The following is a 23,066-nucleotide window of genomic DNA, read 5'->3' on the forward strand; positions in this document are numbered from 1 at the left end:
ATCTCTTGTCACTAAACAAAGCTTCCAGTGCCAGGACTGGGTTTCATCCAATTGAGTTGTTAGCCTAAAGGATTCCGTGAAAATCCCCAAATAATCCAGGCAGTTTCTAAGACAATAGGTTGTTCTCCACAATCTGAAAGCAAGGCTCTGTTGCTAAAGACAACACCTGCACAACTCATTGAAGATGGAGAGGTCAACCTGGTGCCTACAGAGAACCCACCCACCTCATGTTCTAGTGTCTGTGACACAGAAAAGTACTTACTATGTAGGCTACCAAAATAGAAAAGTAAATACCAGTCCAACCACAAAAATTTTAATCTACAATCTGTCTTTCCTGCAAAATATGTTAGAATAGTGGTTGCATGAAGCTTGTGAGAATAACCAGCCAATATCTAATTTGACTTAAAGCCCACTCTACCAGAAGAAACCCATACCTGATACTGCTTGGATAACTAGAGACCAGATAGCCCAGGTGTCGAAAGGAAAATTAAACACTACTGTCTTAAAAATAATAAATAAATAAATAAATAAATAAATAAATAAATAAATAAAGCAAAACCCATAGTAATAAAATTACTCTTAATGACATTCTGCTATATTCATAAAACAGCCATGCTCAGAGAAGCTTCCTCTTGCAGCAGATGGGAACAAATTTAAAGGCCCCACAGCCAGACTTTATGTACAGAGTGAGAGAGCTTGGAACACTCAACCATAAAAGGGATGTTTCTACAAAATCTCTCCCCACAGGGAATATGCCCCACTCCTCTATCAACCCCTCCCTCTCCAGCCCTCTACCTGCCCCTTCATGAGAGGAGGCAGAAAGAGTGCAAGAGCCAGAGGGGATGGAGGACACCAAGAAAACCAGGCCCTCTAAATCAACATTACCAAAGCTCACATGAATTCACAGAGATTGAGGTAGCATGCACAGGGTCTGCAAGGGTCAGGACCAAGTTGTTTGTGTATATATTATGGCTTTCAGTTTAGTGTTCTTATCGGATTTCTGAGTATGTGATTGAGTGTGTCTATATTCTTGTGACTTCTCTTGCGCTATTTTCCTTCTGTTTGTTTCTCCTGTCCAACTCTGACGTGATAGTTTTTGTTTTCCCTTATTATATTTTATTTTGTTATATTTCATTATTATCCTTTAGAAGCTTGTTTGTTTTCAAATGAGAGACAAGATGAGAGTGGATATAGATGGGAGAGGAGACAGGGAGAAACTGGGAGGAGTAAAGGGAAGGAAACCATAATCACATAATAATTATAATATTATGTGAGGAAAAAACTGTTTTCAATAAAGGAAAAATAAAAAAAAGAATCATGTGAATTGAGTGAATGATGCAGTTCATACGAAAAGGGGATGTAAATAAATTTCTACTCACAATAATTTGAAGGGGAAAAGAAAAAAAAAACATAAGAAAAAATTAAAGGCCTAACTGTGGAGAATGTGAGCAGAGGGACCCTTAACTCTGTATTTTACCCCTTGGTTTCTTTCTACCACAAATGTGCATTGCTTTTACAACACTAACTTCTTCTTTAAAAACTTTCTTTTTATTTATTCTTTGTGTCTTTAACATCATGTCTCCACATTATGTCTTCTGATCTCACCCATCTCCCTTCCCCTACCTCAAATTAATTTAAGAGAAGAAAGGGGGAACAAAAAGGAAGAAAGGGAGAATATCATCATGAAAGCTGCAGTGTGATAGTGAGTCATGCAGTAAACCCCCTTTATACATCTTTACATGAAGGCATTCATCCCAAAGAGACATTGATCTGGTTCAAGGTCCCTGGTCTCTGATACACCATAGAAGCTGGGCCCTCACTAGGACTCTTCCTGTTGCTGCCCTATGTCATTGGAGATCATAGCCCTGGGTCAGCAGAACCAACTCTCCCCTCTCATGCTCCAGGAGATCACAAATGGGGTGGATGTTGGAGGTGGGCCAACAGAACACCTTGGTTCTTGGCATGGGTAGTTGCAGGGTTGGTCAGCCTGCCAGCTCTTCCCTGTCTTCTCCACAAGGGTGAGCTCTCCAGCATTGCCCTGGCTCGTTCACCCCTTGCAGCAATAAGCAAGGGGTGGGACCATTTCTCCCATCTTTATGTCCTCAGGTTCAGTTCTCCCACACCTACACCTTCAGGTACAGCTCTACTGTGTTTCCCAGGTGAGGTATAGGGGCCACTCTCCTGAGTGTTGCAGCTGATGAGGAGTAGGGACAGCTCTCCTGCTCTTATGATCTCAGGGCATCTCTCTCTCACCCATGCTGCCCCAAGACAGATGAGAAATGGGGACAACTTTCCCATGCTCACAACTTTGGGATTGGCTTACCCACACCTCTGCCAAGAGTACAACACTAATTTCTAAATCTATTTTTAAATATATTTCTTTATGGACTTTATGTGGAGAGGATGAAGTTTATCACACAGTACATGTAACAAATTACAACAGAAATTATTACACATAGTTCTGAATTCTAGAAATATGTAATCCATTTCCCCTGGCTACACTCCATTGGAAGACTCCAGGGAGGCTCTATAACCCATCTCTTCCAGTTGCTGGTGGCTTTGAGAATCCTTGGCTCATAACTATATATCATTGCAATATCTGCCTTAATCCATTCAGACTGTTATAATATGATATCATAACTTGGCTGTTTCATCAAGCACAGAAATTTATTCCTTACAGATTCAGATACTAGGAAATTCAAGACCATTTGTGCCAACAGAATAGTTGGTAGAAGTGCATGCTTCCTGATTCACAGTTGACTTTTGATTGTTTGTTACATCCTCTTAAGGTATGATAGGCAAGAGAGCTCTCTGGAGCCTCTTTACAGGGCCTGGATCTCCTTCATGAGCACACCATCCTCATGACCCAATCACCATCTAAGGCCTCACCTCATTCCACACATGAATTCTGAAGGTACATGAGCATAGTGTGCAGCACTTGGCTTCCATCTTTACATCCCCTTCTGTTCTTCCATCTAAGTTCATTTCTCTTTTTCTTTCTTATAGGGGTACATATTTAGGGAAAATTTACCACTTCAAAATCCTTAATCACATGTTCAAAAAGCCTTTTTCCAAATAGAAGTAATACGTACAGTTCCAGGAATCACTGTGTGACTATCTTTTTGGCCTCTTACTTACCAAACTTAACACCAACATCTCTATTTAAGTTCATGCAGAAATCCATTAATGAGTTTCAGGAGTATTTAAATACCTATTCAGAAATTTCATAAATTCAGGCCTTCGGTTTTCAAAAGAGCTTGGAGAACACAAGTAGACCTTTGTGAATGAGCTAGTTGCATCTATAACATCCTTCCTAAAAGGAGACAGCCTCTGTCCTAGAAGGGTCACAGAAATGATGCATGGCTGAATGATGGCCATAGACAGACTCCTGGCTTCTGTCAGCCCAGTAGGAGGTAGGCAACATGTTCAACAAGACATAAGAGCTCCAGCAACTTCCTTTGGGATATTAACTTTAAGTCTAAAGGGACTTCCTGAAACCAGGATCTATTCAGGTAAGGAAGAAAGATCCTCCCCACCTATCATGGTGGCTCCATCATCACAGGGACTAGTTGATACCAAGGATGTTAGTTTAAAATCCACAGGCACTCACACTTACACAGACATGAGATTTTTGTTTAATCTTGAGCAGGAGGACCTTCAAAATCCAAAGACTTTTCAAGGAAAAGAAAATCCAAGCTCTGAAAGGGATTTTTAAAATTTCTGCATAGCAACAGTTTGATATAAATAAAAGCATCTCTTTTTTGCTGCTTTATGATAAATAGTTCAACATTCTCACAATATTGGCCTTGCTGACATCCTAATTCTTGTTTTCAGCAGGTCTGGATAATTCTAACTCCTTTTTATGAATGCAAATTAAGTACATGGGGTTTAAGCAGAAGAAATACTGACTCTTACTGAACACTCACAAAATTGATCCGAGATGCAGCATTTATGCCCATAAAGTTCTTATCACTAGTCAAACAAATAACATAGTTTTACTTTTTTTTCTATTTTATTCGTAGTATGGGTGTTCTGCCTGTTTGTATGTCTGTGTATCATATGCATGCCTGGTGCCTCCTGAAGAAGTCATAAAATTGTGTCAGATCACCTAGGAGTAGAATCTGGATCCTCTAGAAGAGTAGCCAGTACTCTTAACTAATAGGTCAACTTTCCAGTTCAAGTCAAACACAAATTCTTCATTATTCATCATGATTCACTCAGGTCCCTCTAACACTAGATTTTCCCCCTAAGCCCACCTAAGTAGTAGGTGAAAGGAAAACACCAAGCTGGTGCTAGCATGCTTCTTACCTATGCAGTCTCACAGGGCTCGACATGAATTACTTCTACCATCTCATTTCACCTAGAGAAGCAGAAATCAGAAATCATCCCCACTGTGTAGTGAACAACTAAACCCTATATATAAATATATATGACCTTGTCAAATTTAGACAGAAACCCCATGAGAAAGGAAGGACAAGATGCTTTGGAAATGGATGTGTATTTCTTAAATACATGGCCACATTTTACATTTTCTTGTCTCCCTCATAAGATTCAGAAAGTTACTTACATGAAGAACAGGGCCTTCTATGTTGCAATGTTAACTTTACAATGATCTAAAGGAGTGAGTGAGTATAAAACAGTCACTGATCATTAGAGAAACATTTGGAGGTAGCAAGTAATTTTGGTGAAACTCTGTATGTTGGTCAGATTTCTATCACTGTGATAAAATCTCTGAGGTAGTAAGTTTATAAGTAAGGAAGGTTTGCTTTGACTCAGTATCTCAGAGATTTCAATTGATGGACATAGATTTCAATCTATGGCCCTGTTGCTTTGCGGCTGAGGTGAAGGACCACATCATGGGATGAGGGTTTTTCAAAGCCGTTCACTTTGAGGTGGTGGCCATAAAGCAAAGAGATGTAGATATAGATATAGATATTCATTAGGGTCCCATTATCTCCTTCAAGAGCATCCTCCCAATGATTTAATTTTCTCCCATTGGGCTCCACTTCCTAAAAGTATCTCTACCTTCCAGTAGTACCAACGGCTCCTGAATACCAGAGACATTTTACACCCAAACTATACCAGCATAAGATGAGTGGAGGAGTGCAGATTCAAGGCTTCCAGCCACAAGTTACCATTATGTGAATGCAGCAAGATTTGGGAATCACCAGGAATTTAAGAACTTAAGAGCTTGTCACACCAGGGAGAGGTGCCTAGTTATTTTCCTTCTTGAAGATTGTTACTATTGAAGATATATTGTCTTCCTCAATTTTCTGTTTCTATAAAAGAATATCTGAGTAATTTATAAATGAAAGAAGATTATTTAACCCATGATTCTAGAAGTTGGAAATTTCAGATTGAGTGGCTATATCTGGCAAAGTAATGGGGAGTTTTAACACGGCAGAATAATTGGGTGTATGAGAAGAGACACACACAAGAGGACTGCGGCTCGTTTTTACCAGCCACTCTTGCACCTATATCCAGTCTTCTCTTAACAAATAAATCATTTGTCACAGGTCCTACCTCCGTTTTGGATAAGCCTTATTCAAGACACACCTTGTGTGTAATTTAATGGGATGAATCGACTCCTAAAGACAAAACTCAACACTACAACTGGCTATCTTTTCTCTGTCTTCCCTGATGCTTTTTCTGCTTCTAGGTCTGTGACTCCTGAGGATAGCCCTGGTCAAGATTCCAACTTTAAATCCTGGAGGTCTTCAGATCTCAATCTGACTGGTCCATGCCAGTTTCGGTATGATGGGTCACGTTGACTAAGTATTGCTCCCATCCAAGCCATTCCCTATCACTGTCACCTTAGCTCATGAACTTCAAGTCACTCTCTTCTTTGTATACCTATAGCATTCACATATCCCAGAGTTTCTGGAAATGGCCCTGAATTAGAAGGTTTTGTTTTGTGATATGACCTTGTGACCTGATGTTGGATTGAAAAGACAAAAAGATACAATGACTGTACCTGACAGGATGCTGACATAGCTGGTTCTGTTCCGTTGTCTGGTCCTCACTTCTTTTCATGTATTTGTTTTTGTTACTGCTTTGTGTTTTTGTTATTGCTTTGTTGCTGTATAGTTCTGTTTTGGTTTGGTTCAGTGTGCTGTAGATAAGCTCTCACACTGTGGCCCACCTGTCCTGAACTCACTGTGTATTCTCTGTCCAGTTGGGGATGAAGGTAAACACCATGACTCAGCTTCCCAAGCACAGGGATTACAGGCATGAGTTACCACACCTAGCTCATAACCACTGACATTTCTGTTCTTACTCCCAGATCCTATAACAGAATCCCTAATCCATTTCATTTTTTTCTCAGCTCCATTATGTAGATCCTCTAAATATACTTTTTCTTCTCTCAGCAAAGGAAAAATCCAACAAAAAAGTACCTTTCCATTGTGAACCAGATGAATACACTTTCTGTCTTTCATCTTCTCTTAAATCCATCCACCAGCTCCCACTCCTGCTGCCCTCCAATCTATCTAAGCCAAAATATCATTTTTGATTTCACTGCTTGATTGCCCAAATTTTAAGTTACTACATTGTTTAAGTCTTATCTCTTAAGAAGAAGAGGTTTTGAAATTCTGGAGAAGAGGTTTTCATTTCATTTGGGGTGCCTTGAATTAGAGAAATTAGTCTGAGGTGAGCAGTAGGTGTTCCGTGGTTATTATTATCCTTATTACTGAGAAAGAGTCTCGCTATGTAGCTTACGCTGACCTCAAACTCTTGATCCTCCTGCCTCAGCCTTTCAGTGAGATGTCCCATCACACCTACTAACAATTATTTTTCAGATGAGCCTTCACAGGGTAGCTAAATATAAGAAAAGTGTGTCTCCCTTCACATGTATCCTTCTTTAGAGGACATACAGTTCTATTCCAGAAGAAAAATTATGACATGATACGGCTTTACAAGAAACTGTGAGTGAGCTTGTCTTGTTTTAGAATAAGAAAATGCAAATTAAAATAACGCAAAAGCGTTGAGGGGCTGCTGGAGTTTTACATGTAAACAGTGACATCTGCTGGTGACAACAGAGAGCCGTTATAGGGCCTATCAACCAGATTCAGGGTTCGGAGTCTAGATTTCACAAAGGCTTCCCTCACAGAGACACTGAAAGGCACTCCCAAGACAACAGTATATAGGCTGACATTTTTTTGTGTGTTTGTTTTGGTGTTGGTTTTGTTGGTTAGTTTTTGGTCAACTTGACACAAACTAGATCATCTGAGAAGAGGGAACCTCAATTGAGAAAATGTCTTGATCATCTGCCAGAAGGCAAACCTGTAGGACATTTTCCTGAATAAAAATAATTCATATGGGAGGGCCCAGCCACTATGGGTGGTGCCACCCCTGGGCAAGAGATTCTGGGGTGTCTAGGAAAGAAAACTGAACAAGCCAGAAAGAGCAAGTCAGTAAGCAGTATTATTCCATTATCTCAGCTTCAGTTCCTTTCTTTTGGTTCCTTCCCTGCTTGAGTTCCTGTCTTGACTCACCTCATTAGGTCTGTAAGGTAAAATAAACTCTTTCCTCCAAGAGTTCTTTTTGTCATTTTCCATTTTGTCAGAAAAAGTAAACTAAGATGATGACTATAAACATACTATTCTGAGAAATCATACATTTGATTAAGATAATGAATTGGGTTCTGAAGAGTTGGCTTGGCAGTTAAGGATTCATACTGTTCTTGCAAAGAACCAGAGATTGATTACTAGTACCCACACTGGCCAGCTCAATCCACCTCTGAGGGATCCAATGTCTCTGATTTTGAAGGCATGAGTGTTTATGCCACACAGACACACATACATAAAATTGAAATTAAAATATGGTGTATTAACAGTTAAAAGTTCTTCATTTGCCTGATAAATTAATGCCTACCCAAACTTTGAATTTTCTTTTTCCTTGGGATACAGTTTTCTTTTGGTAGATTCCTGCTTGGTTTCCATGGGAGGAGGGGGGGTGTACTTAAAATATCTATCTTTTCATAGTTAAACAATCCTGAGTACATTTTGTTCTTCTGTAATTCTGTTTTTCTTGCATTGTTGTAAAAAAAAAAAAAAGGCAATAAGAAAGAAAACATTCAAAACCCGAAGCTGAGAATTGCTGACCAAATGTGCAAAGCATGAAGGTTGCTGAGGACAGCCTTCCTTCCACACCCTTTCGCCACTGTCACTGGGGTTGGAGGTGAAGCGTGGTTCTCTTGGAAAGGTAAATACCACGTGCCACCAGCAGATAGATCTTCCATTCAAATCATAAATAAATGGGTGATTTTCACATCTAACTTGCCTATACAATGCAGTGTAGATGGAGCGACCCCCCCAAAAAAAAAACCCTGAAAAATCCTGTGCCCCTCTGGTTGTCACCAACTGTTTAAATTTACTGAATGCACTGAATTGGCTCAAAAAAAAAAAAAAAAAGACCTGACTCCACAGAAGGCCTGCCCCAGGCTCAGGTACCCACAGAACCTGTGCCCCATGAGTGGGTGCTGCCTCCTGTGTGCATCTCACTGTTCAGCCCCATCACTTGACAACCTCACTTCTTGTTGAACTCTGGGTTCTGTCCATTGCTTCTGGTCTCTCAGACCTCTGCCTCTCACTTTTTTATGCCACTTCTATCATTATCCCCTGGTTTAGCCCCAGGCACTTGACAGACACCATTGTAATGATCTGCCCAGTGGTTGGGCTCTATACATATGACTGAATTGGATTTTTTTTTTAAAAGAACTGCAAGTCAGACACCATTTCAATTGACCAGTGTAGAAAACAGGCTCAGAAAATAGCTGACCAAATGCATACAGCTGTGAAAGAGATGGAGCCAGAATTCTAACCACAGTCTATCTGACTCTCAGGAGCATTTCTTTAACACTAAACCCATGTTTGGAATTTCCCCTTTGAAAAAGGAGCTGGTCCCCTCCATATACCAAATTTAGCCTAAAACATCTACCATGGGGCTCAAACTTCTCTAAGAATGTACAGTTGTTCACCTACCATGTTCTCCACCTGTTTCTTATCCATCTGAAAGTCCAACAGTGCTTCTGTGACTTCCCAGTGAGAAGCTCATTCTCTTACAAACTCTTCCTCATAATTCATATTCTCTCCCTTTCTTTCTCCTTCCCTCCCTTCCCCTCTCGTTCTCTCTCTCTCTCTCTCTCTCTCTCTCTCTCTCTCTCTCTCTCTCTCTCCCCCCCCCCCGCATATGCATGTGTGTGTGTGTGTGTGTGTGTGTGTGTGTGTGTGTGCAGGCTGATGCAATGTCAGATGTCTTCCTCCATCTCTCTTCCTCATACACTGAGACAGAATCTCTTACATGAGCCCAGATTTTGTCAGTTTGGCTATTCTGGGTAGCCAGCTTGCTCCTAGTATCCCTGCCTTCATCTCTCCAGGCATTGGGATTACTTTGCCTCTCCATCATTTTCATGGATGCTGGAGATCCAAACTCTAGTCCTCCAATGTGCACTACAAGAGCTTTAGCCATTACCCACCTCTCCAGGCCTCATACCTCATAATTCTTAGTGAAAATGCTCTGAGAGAAGAAGATATTCTTACATTTTAATATAAAAATCATCAAAATTAGTTTAATATAAAATTATAAGATAATAATATGAATATGTAATATATAATTAAATTAATATAAAAATCATCAAATACTTATTGAATTCATGGATGAATGGATAGATGGTTGGGTGAGCAATGGTTGAAGTAATAAAATACTTTACATTTTTTCTTTCTCAGGATGCAAAATATATTTAATTTACAGACAGACAAATAGACTACTTATAGTAGCATATCAAAGCAGTATCATTTTTGGAATAATAGTAACCAGTAATTTTAAAAAAATTTATAGCAATGTTGTACACTAGCATTATTTTATAATTGTAAAGGTCACATATAGCTCTAGCTGCCAAATGAATATGGAGCTCCTCCATGACTTGTTTTTACAAAGTAGGAACTCTCACTCATCATAGAAGGAAATCACCACCAAATAGTTTACTAGAATGCCTAAGAACAAACACAGCTCTCTATTATAATAAAGCAAAATTTGATTGGGAATCCTAAGCCCACTTCTTATTCTGCTATGGAGCCTCTCTTAATTTCAATATCTTCTCAGAACCTAACAAAGGGATTCCAGAGTCACATGGGAATAAATGTGGTAACCCCCATGATGCCTTCAATACATGGCATGATCCATGGAAAGGGCTCCTTTAGTGAAAATGTTTGCTCTTATGAATGGCTCAGCCCCCCTCTCAGCCAAGAGCAATGCAAAGCCATTGCAGTTGATAGTCAAGTAAGAGCTACTGAAACCCAAAGTTCTTACCAGTAGCCACAAGACATTATCAAAGCTGGAAAAAAGGAATATCTGATTAACTTGAAATCAACTTAAAAGCAACTTCAGTAGAAAACCCAATTCACTGAAATTTAAAAAATGGAAATCTCGAAAGCATGCATGTATAATGCCCCTGAGTTCACTTACCATCTCTGCCTTCCTTCTTCCCCACAAAGGAAAATCTACACTCAGATATCCTAATGACTTTCTGTCAAAGTGTCCAATCTCCTGTTTCATCCTTGGAACATCTGCCTCCCTTTACTTTGCCTCCAGCCCCAGACTTTGGCATGTTGGCAACATGTTCTACCACAAAGCTATAACCTCATCCCTCTCTTTTAGTGTTTTTTTTTTCTTCCCCTCTACTATTTTGAGACAGGGCTTCACAAAGTTAGCATAGGTTGGCTTTAAGCTCATTTTGCAACCTAAACATGATTTTAATTTGAGATTTCCTGCCTGAGAGGATTATGATCCTGAGTCACAAGATGTGGGCGTGGTGGTTTGTATAAAAATGAACCCATAGGGCAGGCGGAGATGGGAACAGGAGGGATTGTAGGGGGCAGTGAGGTGATAGGAGAAAGTAGTGGGAGAGATAACCAGAATTGGGGGAGGCGCATTTCTGGAGAGGAGTAGAAGCCTCCCAAGAATCTACATGTGAAGACTCCTAGTAATGGGGAATATGGAAACTGATGCAGCCATCTTATGTAACCAGACTAATGTCTACCATACTCATCCCAACAATCTAGCAACTGATGGGAGCAGATGCAGAGACCATTAGATGGAGCTTGGGCAATCCTGTAGAAAAGAGTGAGGAAGGGTTGTATGAGCTACAAGGGTCAAGACACCACAATAAAACAGCCCACAGAATCAACTAATCAAGGTCCATATGGGTTCACAGAGATTGAATCAACAATCAGGGAGCCTATACGGGTCTGACCTGTATCTTCTGCATATATATTATGATTATGTAGTTTGAGGTTCCTGTGGTACTACTAACAATGGGAGTGAGAGCTGTCTCTGACTCTTTTGTCTGTGTTTGGGATCCTTTTCCTCCTACTGGATTGCCTAACCCAGCCTTAATATGAGTGGATGTGCATAGTTTTATTTTAACTTGATATGCCATGTTTGGTTGATATCCCTGGGAGGTCTGCCCTTTTCTAAAGAGAAAGGAGGAGGAGGGGATCTGAGAGAGAGAGAGAGAGAGAGAGAGAGAGAGAGAGAGAGAGAGAGAGAGAGAGAGAGAGAGAGATATGTGGGGTGGGGGGATTGGGAGAAGAGGAGGGAAGGGAAACTGTGGTCAGGATGTAATTTATGAGAGAATAAAAAATGGACCCTATAGGCCCATAGAGAGTGGCACTATTAGGAGATGTGGCCTTGTTGGAGCAAGTGTGTCACTAGGGGTGAGCTTTGAGATTTCAGATGCTCAAGCCAGGCCAGTATCTCACTATTTGTTCCTGATGCCTATGGATCCAAAAGTAGATCTCTTTGCTACTTCTCCAGCAATGTCTGCCTGCATGCTGCCATGCTTCTTGCCATGACAATAACAGATTAAACCTCTGAATTGTAAGCCAGCCCCAATTAAATGCTTTCTTTATAAGAGTTGCTGTGGTCATGGTGTTTCTTCACAGCAATAAAACCCTAACTAAGAAAATGGGTTTGGCACTGACATGCCTGAATACATCAGATTGTCCCCTATCTCTTTCCAAGACACACCGTAATAGTAGTGTCTGATATTCGGAAAGGTGGTTCTGCCTCCCCAAGGGAGTCAGGATCACCAAATCACAGCATACTAATGCCAGTACCTAGAGTCTCTTTTTACATGCCATGAAAATTACAGACAGGTATAGCAAGGGCAACACAGTATTATGGGATCAGTGGTGCTTCGTGTTTCAGTGTCTAAGGCAGCCCTAGTGTTGGCCAAGTTCAGGAACTTGACTAATCCTCAACAATGTCTTCTCTAATATAGAAGATATAGCACCTAGATACTATGGAAGTTATATACCTTCTGGGATAAGAACTGTGAGTTAGAGCTACACATTCCAAGAAGGAGATGGATAATCATCTGAAATAGCAGTGAGTTCTCTGGCCTGGGGATTCTGAGCCACAGTATTTTTCAGTATACCTGCAAAAGTAAAGCAATGAGAAGTGAATGGGCTTTACTCTTGGAAGGCTTGCTTTTTATGCTATCCAATGGTTCATCAAGTGTTCACCACTTCCTGAAACAAAGTTATGGAGAAAACTGGTGAATTAACATTTTGATAATAATCTGTACAAGAAGCCAATGTTTAGAAACATACTAGCTAGCTGAGAATGTGAACACTGATGGTGACACTATGATGTCCTTTGAATATGACTGCTTGGAGTGGCACTGTAGAACTTGTGGTAGAACTTGTGCTTAGCATGTTTAAGACCCAAACTTCAGTCCTCAGTATGAATTCTGGGCATGAATACTCAGAAAAAATAACAAGAGGTACACATTTATACATATACTTTTTACATACATACTACATGTATATATACTTACTGCCTAATATTTGCTCCTAGGATATTAGTATTTGCAGGACTAACTGTAACAACATGGACTTTTGCTTAGGTAATTTCTTTTTTAATATTATAGTTCCACTTTATAGTTTTCTCAATATAATGCTATTGATTATAGCTCTGGAGTGTATTCCTAGAAAATTTATATATTAAAATTCTAACCTTTAAGGGGAAGGTGAGACCTTCCCACTTAGGTTGGGAAGTGCTAGGTCATCAGGATAAATTCTACTGTTGTGATTTGAAATGTCCCCCACAGATTGATATCTTTAATGTTTGGTCTCTGCATGGTGGTGCTATTTTGGAAGGCTATGGAAACTTCAGAAAAAATGGAGCCTACCTGGAAGAAGCAGATTGCTAAGGGCAAGCTTTAGATGATTATAGCATAGTCCTTGGTCCTGGTCACCCTCTAATCCCTGGACGACCATGATGTGAACAGCTTGGTTTTTGCCACATGATACTGCTACTATGGACTGAAACACTTTACTCTGCCTTCCCCACCACAACGGAATTGAATCTTTTTTGTTTTGTTTTGTTTTGTTTCTGAGACAGGGTTTCTCGGTGTAGTTTTGGTGCCTGTCTTGGATCTCGCTCTGTAGACCAGGCTGACCTCAAACTCACAGAGATCTGCCTCCCAAGTGCTGGGATTAAAGGTATGCACCATCACTGCCTGGCTGGAAGAGTATCTTCTAGAAGCTGTGCACCAAACTAAATCTTTCTTCTCTTAGATTGTTTCTTTCAAATATTTTCATAACAGAAATGCAAAAGGAATTAATACCCTCACATAAATGGAACAGTGCTCTTATGAAAGTGGGCCCAGATTGTAGCTTCCTCTTTCTTTCATGTTAGGACACGGTGAGAAATCAGCTGTATGAAACCCATGTGGGTTCACCAAAACCTATCAGATTTGTGCTTCCTGCTAGACTCCTAGGTCTAAGCTGGTCACCTATGGCTTTTTTTTCTTTTGCAGTCTAAGTTGACTACAGCGATAAGATTACCAAAGATGTCAAAATTCCAAATAGTACATGCTGATCACTCAGAGTTCTTTTTTTTCCAGATACAGAAATGACTCTTTCAGATTCCAGCTATCATCTTCCCAGACTTTGACTGAGGAAATGAATCACATAACTGACTGTTTCTCTCCAGCGATAACAAACAGGATCTTTCTCCATCAGACCTTCTCTCCATACTTCCTTCATCTCACCACCTTCCAAGTTTCTCTTCAGGTAACAGGGAAGTATAGGAATCTCTCCAGGTTTTTATAAAGACAGACTACATTTCATTTCCTTGAAAGTTTAAGCACCAGCATAGGGCTGTGCTTCCTCTGCCCACATCCCAAATCTCACCAAAGCTCAGGGAGAAAGTGGGTCAGAGAATCTGCTAGTAACAGGAATCATGGCAGTCACATCTGGAGAAACAGCCTAGGTGAGGCATGGCCCTATCTCTACGCTTCCATTCTGACAACATCCATTAAGGCTTCAGTATCTCCCCCTTAGAGAAGAGGAAACCAAAGCCCAGAGAAATAAGATCAATAGCTCCAAAATGCACCAACATATAGAAACATGAATTTTATTGCACTGCCTCTTAATACAGTCTAAATTTAAAAGTAAAGTTTTCCTATTCACTCACAGCTACATTCCTCCTATCATGCATGCCTACCTCAATTTAAGAAAATACAAACCTCACACTCTATTCAGCAGAAAGAATTTAAACTACCAAAGAGAGAGCACCCTACCATAATAAAAAACACCCCTAAAATAGACTAAATTCTGGGGATGGAAGACCAGATCCATGCATATGCATCAAAGGAAGAACTTAGCTTTAGGATACAAGCTGTATAGTTAAAACGAAGGACCAGTGCTTGGGTGTTCAAGGTCCCTGGGCTGAGTAGGACTCACCACATCCAACAGATGGCAGTAGGCACTTACGTGTTTTGTTTTTTTTTTTTAAATAAGCACATAGAAGACAAATGTTCAGAAGAAGAAAAAAACAATGAGATATCTTATCTTTTAGTAAGAGATACTTATTAAAATCAAAGCTATCCATCCCTTTTGAAGTAAGAGGTGAAAGAAACAACCTAAACTAGCACTTCTAGAGAAAATAACTAATAACATGATCATGATTACAGATTATGACTGACCATTGCTTTGCATTACATCTGCTTTCTTCTTCCATCTTCACATGGGTTCCCAAGATCAAATAATAAAATTTAAAAAGAACATGTTATTTATTTATTTTTGTCCATGGCATACATGTATGCAATATATGTTAATAATATCTACTTCCAAGTCCCCTCCTCAACTCTAGTATACTCAACATGTCCCCATTCCTCACTCATGTCTTCTCATCTTTTAGTAAACTACTAAACCCAATTTCTGCTGTCTGGTGGAATGCTGTCTGGTCTTGTGCAGGTGTTATGCAAGTAACCATACCTGTAGTGAGTTTGTGGTACAATGGTGATGTCATGTCATATCTGGAAGATAGCATTTTGCAATGTTATTTGGTCTGCACTTGCATAATGTTCTCAGAGACTTGGGGTTGGGGAGGGATGGATACAGATGTTTCATTTAGGTCTAGGCACACAATAGTCATTTATTCTTAATACCAGTTATGAGAGTCTGCATTAACTGCTAGCCACTGCAGAGAGAAGCTTCTCTGGCCAAGGTTGAGGGCAGCACTACTCTAAGTGTGTGGAATCATAAATATTTAGAAGGCAGTTTGAGAATATGTCTATTTAGCAAGACAACAGGAGTAAGTCCCCCCACCCCCTGGCCTATGACTTCTGACCCATGGACTTTGACCAGGTTTACAGTCCAGGCATTAATTCCCTCAGGCAAAGCAGGTCTTAGATTCAATTCAAAGATGGTTGTAATCTCCATAACGTGCATGCCACTATTGCAACAATGCGTACATTTTGCCTGACAGGTTGGTAGCATAGCAAATAGGGTTTGCTGCCTAATAATACTGTTGATAGCCTTTCTGTCATGTACAACACCTATCAGAGCCATGAAAGCTATCCAGCAAAAAGGAAATTTAAAGGTCAGTTGCAGATTGACTTGTCTATGTTCCAAAACCAGTAAGTGGAACCTTCAGCAATGTTGTCTTAGGGTTAGTAACAGTGGGTAAATAAGAGCAATGACAGTAGCCTGTGTTGTTTGGGGAGCCTTTGGAACCTACCTGACCAATAACTGATAGGAAGGAATCTAATTCCTGACACAGAAATTTTCATTTAATAATCCATGTTTTGAAAGAAATTACTGTCCACCTGTGAAGGGAAGGGTATCTGTGTTCAAACTCTTTTTAAAAATTATACTTTTATCATAGAATGATATTAAAAGGTTTCATTCCTTTTCTATAACATTAAATAATGTGAGGAACATTGGAACTAGTTTCTACCTTAAAAATTTGATAATAATTCATCAAAAATTATTCAGCTCTAGGGTTTCTTTGTTGGATAACTTTTTATAGGAGTTTCAATCTCATTACTTTTTATAGTCATAAAAGTTGTATTTGCATTGCCAATACACTGCAAATAAATAAAAGTCAGCTAAAACTTGGTGAATTACAGATACTTGCCTTCTAACAGTTTATTTGCTTAGCCTGCTAAATTCATACACTTACATGCTGGAAAAATGTATTTAATATCCCTGATAAATAAAAGTATTTTTCAAAGTCCACAACATAAATTGCATTTTAATTATCTTTATTAACACGCTGATAACCTCTTGAAATTGCCAGTGCACTATTCTTAGCTACATTAGCTATCATAATATGAATTTGTAATGACTTAAAGAGGTAAAAAATATAAATTACAATTGGCAAAGGGATATATTTAATTTTGATAGAGTGAAGAGAAGTGAGATCACTTTTAAGCAAAGTTGACATCATGGTTAGGTACGTTATTTTTTGAAAATAATAGTTACCATATAAATACCCTGCAGTCCACACATCATAAGTGTAAAATTAATCCTTGAAGATCAATCACACATTTCCTCATCCTCATCCTCTTTTCCTCTTCCTCATCTCTATGCAGATATATTATGCCAAATAAAGCATTTCATTTTGACATTTTGTAGATGGATATTATGTAGTTTGGTCATGTTTACCCACTCTGTTGCTCTTACTTGTCCCTCATACTCACTTCCTGTTCACCCTGTTTTTGTTTTCAAGAATTTATACTTTAATTTTGACATCTTCCTTCTTTTCTACCCCCTTCCTCAACTTCTGCTCTGCAAATGAGAGAAAACATGGCCTGTTTGCCTTTTGGTCTGGCATTGTTCATTTAAGTTTTAGTATTCATGCTTCTGTAAGTGATATGTTGTTCTAGTTTATGGTTGAAAAAAGTTCCACTGTGTGTGTGCATATATATCCTATCTTTTTAGCTAAAAATTTCTTCTTTTTGACATTTTAGATTTCTTTTATTTTTTGAGATTATACTATAATTACTGCATTTTTTGCTTCCCTTTCCTCTATCCAAACCCTCACACACATTCCTCTTTTTCCTCTTTCAAATTCATGGCCTCTTTTTCATTAATTGTTGTTACATACATACATGTATATACATACATAATCCTAAGTATGACCTTATCAATTTGTTTGTTTTTCAGGGCTGACCATTTAGTACTGGATAATCAATTACTGTACTTTTCTTAGGGAAGACTATTTCTTCTGCTCCCAGCATTCTCTAGTCACTATGAATTCTTTATGCAGGGTTGAGACCTCCTTGGCTTTTCCCACTCCATATTAGCATGTTACTGTTATTGTCCTTGTTTAGCTCTTGTTTGAGCAGTCATATTGGTGAGGCTTTCTGGATGTTGCTTCTGAGGTTCCTAGGAGGTCCATTTTACAGCAAACTCTCTGTTCCTTTGGTTCATATAATAAGGGCCCTTATATTTTGGGCCCTTCTTCTGCAATGATTCCTAAGAATTGGGTGTAGGAGTTTTATTAAAGATGTATCCTTTGGCACTGGGCTCTACAACTCTGCCTTCTTATTGGTTGTTTTTTTCTGTAATAATCTCCATCTGTTGCAAAGAAAAGTTTCCTTTTTTATTTATTTCAATACACTCACCTGTTGTTAGAAACCCAGACTCTTTCTATAACTGGACTGTTGTAAATACACAAGATGCATGGGTGATGAAGTCACGCTCTTATATGAAAAGTACATTCCTTAGTATATACTCAGAAGTAGGACAGCTAGATAATTTATTTCTGTATAAGGACTACAGGTAGGCAGAGAATATAGGGTTTTTAAAGTAGGAAAGTTGTATTCTCCCACTGAGTTTATTTCTACTAATCAGAATTTATAAACTAGGATGAATATGTTCCTTGAATTTCAACCAAATTTAGTCATATCATTTTGGCTTTCATATTATCATTTATGTGATTGTAGGTATCATTGATTTTCTTCTTTGCAGCTGTTTTTGTTTTTGTTTTCCTGGAAATGGACCTTAGAGCTTTTCACATCCTAGGTAAGTACTCTATCACTGAGTCATACCCTCAGCCAGTTTATTTTTTAGATTTATTATATTATCATTTAGTGTATAACTATTTGTCTATGTGAGTGTATGTCATGTGTGTGCAAGTACCCACACAAGCCAAAAGAAGTTGAATGATCCTTTGGAACTGTGATAAACTATTTGTCTAAGGGAGTCTCTTGCTGTGAAGAGACACTGAGGACCATGGCAACTCTTACAAAGGAACCATGCAGGGTTGCGGTGGTGCGCACCTTTAATCCCAGCAGTCAGGAGGCAGAGCCAGGCAGATCTCTGTGAGTTCAAGGCCAGCCTGATCTAGAGAGTGTGATCCAGGACAGGCACCAAAACTACACAGAGAAAACCTATCTCGAAAAAACCAAAACCAAAACTAAAACAAAACAAACAAACAAACAAAAAACCCAAAGGAAACCGTTTAACTGGGGCTGGGTTATAGTCCAGAGGTTTAGTCCAATGTCTTCATAGTGGGAAGCATGGCACATACAGGCAGATATGGTGCTGGAGAGGTAGCTGAGAGATTTACATCTGGATCTGAAGGAACAAGAAAAAGGGAGTGAGCCACTGGACCTGGGCTGAGCTTCTGAAACCTCAAAGCCCACTCACAGTGTGCTTCCTCCAATAAGGCCACACCTATTCCAAAAAGGCCACACTTCCTAACAGTGCCACTCCCTATGAGCCTATATATAAGAACCATTTTCATTCAAAGCACCACACCAGTTGAGGCAAGTTCTGGAAAACATTCTTGTCATCTTTAAGAACAGCAAATATCCTCAACCACTGAACCATCTCTGCAGCCCCTCTGGTTATATTTTATTTGTTCTAGATTATTGTATTATTTGGATATATTATAATGCATTTATTCTTACTATTGCTCATGATCACTGGGTTGATTCTGGATTTTGGCAACTGTGAACACAGTCACTATAAACATGTTTGTGCTTTCTCTATTTCTTTATCCATTTGTCTTTCATAATTTATTTTTATAAAGATATAGTCCTTTGCCTTGTTTATTTGGCTAGAATAAGATTAGTGAGTTTCAGAATAGAAGTGTATGTTCTTTTATTTATACTGCAATATTGTTTTGACGTGGTCAAAATTTCTAAATAAATGTTACCATATTCCTTCAAAAATTATACATTTATGTTAACTTACAGAAATACTGGGTTTCTGTAAGGCTTATTCATCCATTCTTATTTTGCCTAACACACTGTATTCCTTCCTCTTTCCTGTCCCCAGTCCCAAACCTACCTAAACTGTTAACTCCCAGAAAGCAGAGAAGAATCACTTCTACTTTCATAGGTGTCCCACTACTCCCTCTCATGGGCCTTTCTATCTTCACAAGCTCTGCAGATCTCCAAATTAAACACATACTTCTAAAAGTTCAAGGCCACAATCTCCATATAAAAAAGGACATGTAACATTTGTATCTCTGGGCCAGAGCTACATCACTTAGTATATTTTCTACTTCCATCCAGTTTCCTACAAATTTCATTGCTGTAGAATATCATTCTATATGCTGTGAATGTGTGTTGCTCTGATTGGTTGATAAATAAAATGGTGATTGGTCGTCAGTAGCTTGACAAAATATTATATAAACTGGACATGCAGGGCCCATAGAAAGGTGACCACTGAACTTTGCAAGTTGAGATGGTCCTTCAGGTTCCTGCTTCACAGAAGAAACCGCCAGATATTCTACAGGACATAGAGAGAAGACATTGAGAAACTCAAAGCCGATAGGCTGAAGAAGGATGCCCCAACATTATAGAGGAACTTTGGGTGATTGTCCAGGCAGCCAGCTGTCTCTGTCATTCTAGACTTTTGGAAGTGGCTTACAATGCATTTCCTGTTTACTTAGGTAATATTATATCTTTCTGGGGTCTTTGATGTAGTTGAAGACTAGATAGTTAAAATTTTCTTTGGTTGTGATAAATTATATATGAAACTTTTGACTCACAAATATAGAATAGATAGAATATTTTCTTTAATTTTGCCAAATACAAATAGACTAGATGTTGTTAACTGTAATTCTTACTTGATAACTGTTCTAGTATATGTAATTTTACTATGTTAAAAACCTTCCTTTTTGATTAGCTAGAAAAGGGGAAGTGCTGTGGAATGTTGTTCTGTATGCTGTGAATATGTGTTGCTCTGATTGGTTAATAAATAAAACGCTGATTGGCCAGTAGCCAGGCAGGAAGTATAGGCAGGGTAAGCAGATGGGGAGAATTTTGGGAAGAGGAAGGGCTGAGTCAGGAGTCACCAGCCAGACACAGAGGAAGCAAGATGACAAGGCAGAACTGAGAAAAGGTACCAAGCCACATGGCTAAACATAAGTAAGAATTATTGGTTAATTTAAGTGTAAGAGCTAGTCAGTAATAAGCCTGAGCTAATGGCCAAGCAGTTATAATTAGTATAAGTTTCTGAGTGATTATTTTATAAGCAGGCCATGGGACTGTGGGGGCTTAATGGAACCTGAGAAACATCTGACTACATTTCATAATTTCAGCTTTCTTTGCAACTGAACAAAATTCTGTTGCATATATTATATATATATATATATATACACATGTATATGTATATACTTTCACTTATCCATTCTTCAGTTTATAAACTTCTAGGTTGATTCTATTTCCTGGATACTGTGTACAGTATAGCAATTAACACAGATGTTCAAGTGTACCTCTAAGTGGATCATATGGAGTTTTTATTTTTAGCCCCTTGAGACACCTCCACACTGACTTCCATAGTACATGCACCAATTTATATCCCCACCAAGAGAGAATAAACACTTCTCTTTCTTCATATCCTCTCCAGTATTTGCCTTCATTTGTTTTCTTCATAGTAGCCATCTGACATAAGTGAGATGTAATCTCAAAGTAGTTTTAAAAACACACTTCTTTGGGAAACCATCAAATGACAGATGATCTGGCTAGTACAGCACTGGAAGAGCCCAGAGGACAGGGGCCATGTTTAGGAGGCTGAGTTTCTTAAGGACGATAGGTACAGTTGGTGCTGCGCAACTTATGGAGGTAACCTACAAAGAGTAGATCCTGGTCACCAAGTTGGGCGACCTGTTCAGGGACATGAAGATCAAGTCCCCTGGAGATCTATCTGCCTGTTCTCCTTGCCTATTAAAGAATCTGAGATTATTGACTTTTTCATGGGAGCACCCCTATAATACAAGGCTCTAAAAATAATGCCAATGCAGAAGCAGACTCTGGCTGGCCAGTGGATCAGGTTCAAGGCAAATTTTGTCAGTATTGGCTCCTACAGTGGTCATGATAGTCTTGATGTTACATATCCAAGGAGATAGATAGCCACTGCTATCCCTGGGGGCCATCATCTTGACCAAGCTTTCCATCTTCCCTCTGCAGAAAGACAACTTGGAGGAACAAGATTGGAAAGTCCTACACTGCCACATGCTAGGTGATAGATCACTGTGGCTCTGTGTTGGTGTGTCTCATCTATGCCCACAGATACACTGATATCTTCTCTGCTCCTTTTTCAATGAAGCTGTTGTTCATGGCCAGTTTTGATGACTGTTAACACATCAGCCAGGGGATGCACACTACCATCCTGGTAAACTTTGATAGACCACCTTTGATGGTATCTCCAAGACCTACAGCTACTTGATCCCTGACATCTGGAAAGAGACTGTGTTCACCAAGTCTCCTTATCAGGAATTCACTGACCATCTTGTGAAAACCCATACCAGAGTCTCCATTCAGAGGATCCAGGCTGCAGCTGTGCCTACCACATAAGAGTTTTCATACAAGAAAAATACAGTGAATTAATTCTGTTTAAAAACAAACGCACTCAGAAGCACCTGCTTGTTCCTTACCATTTGCTTGAAATACATTTAAAATCTAATCTATCACTATACATCTTGGTAGGGAATTGACACTATTAATATTTAAAATTATCATTGAAAGTTGTACATTGATTCCTGCCATTTTGTTGATTTTGTAGTGCTGGCTTTTTCCCCTCTCAGTTTAAATATTCTTTCTAGCATCTTCTGTAGAGCAGTCTTAGTGATCAGAAATCCCATTAGCCTATTATTATCATGGAAAGTTTTTTATTTTTATTTCAGTTATAACAGATAGCTTTGGTGGGTATCATATTCTGGGTTGGCAGTTGTTTTCTGTCAGAACGTGAAATACATCATTCAAAGGCTTTCTGGATTTTAAAGTTTCTGTTGAAAAAATATCTGCGATGCTAATGGGCCTGCATATATATATATATATATATATATATATATATATATATATGGATTAAGTATTAGATCAACTTAGAAGACAAAAATATTCAAGTGGGTAAAATAGGTAGGATGGAAAACCTAGAATACTATTAGCGTCTACAGATTAAGAGATAGTTAAAGCTATAGAAGGTTATAATTAAGAAGAAAGATTATGGAATAAGAGTGAGAGAAAGAAAAGACAGGAATAATAGGAGTATATGAGATGTGGCTGAAGACTATAGTAAAGAATGCCTTAAACTGTGACGAAACATAAAAAACAGTCCTATAAACTAACAAAGCAATATACAAATAAAAGTCAACCTATTATATGACATCGATGCAAGAGTAGAAATAAAATCATTTAAAATAAGAGATGGAAGAATACATATGGAATGAAATGCAGCTATGCTCAGTTGAAAGGCAGTATTTTCAGAGCTCTCTGAGTTAGTGGGTTTCACATGGTGCCGGATTTAGGCTTCCAACCT

The 23,066-nt window shown here is 38.9% G+C and overlaps 1 long non-coding RNA gene and 1 pseudogene across 1 annotated transcript in view; one reads left to right on the forward strand and one right to left on the reverse strand.

Moving 5' to 3' along the window:
* The window catches only part of LOC114681947, a 114,653-nt gene extending 101,240 nt beyond the window's left edge, over nt 1-13,413 (reverse strand). Inside the window, exons 1-2 of the long non-coding RNA XR_003732963.2 lie at nt 12,317-13,413; nt 4,309-4,360 (exon numbers count right to left, since the gene is read on the reverse strand). This is a non-coding gene — a long non-coding RNA (uncharacterized LOC114681947). The remainder of the gene's footprint in view (nt 1-4,308; nt 4,361-12,316) is intronic.
* Nucleotides 13,414-15,858: 2,445 nt separating this feature from the next.
* LOC119088521 lies at nt 15,859-22,191 on the forward strand (annotated as a pseudogene).
* The last annotated feature ends 875 nt before the right edge of the window (nt 22,192-23,066 follow it).

The sequence above is a fragment of the Peromyscus leucopus genome, chromosome 1 (assembly GCF_004664715.2).
Source record: "Peromyscus leucopus breed LL Stock chromosome 1, UCI_PerLeu_2.1, whole genome shotgun sequence".
Lineage (NCBI taxonomy): Eukaryota > Metazoa > Chordata > Mammalia > Rodentia > Cricetidae > Peromyscus > Peromyscus leucopus.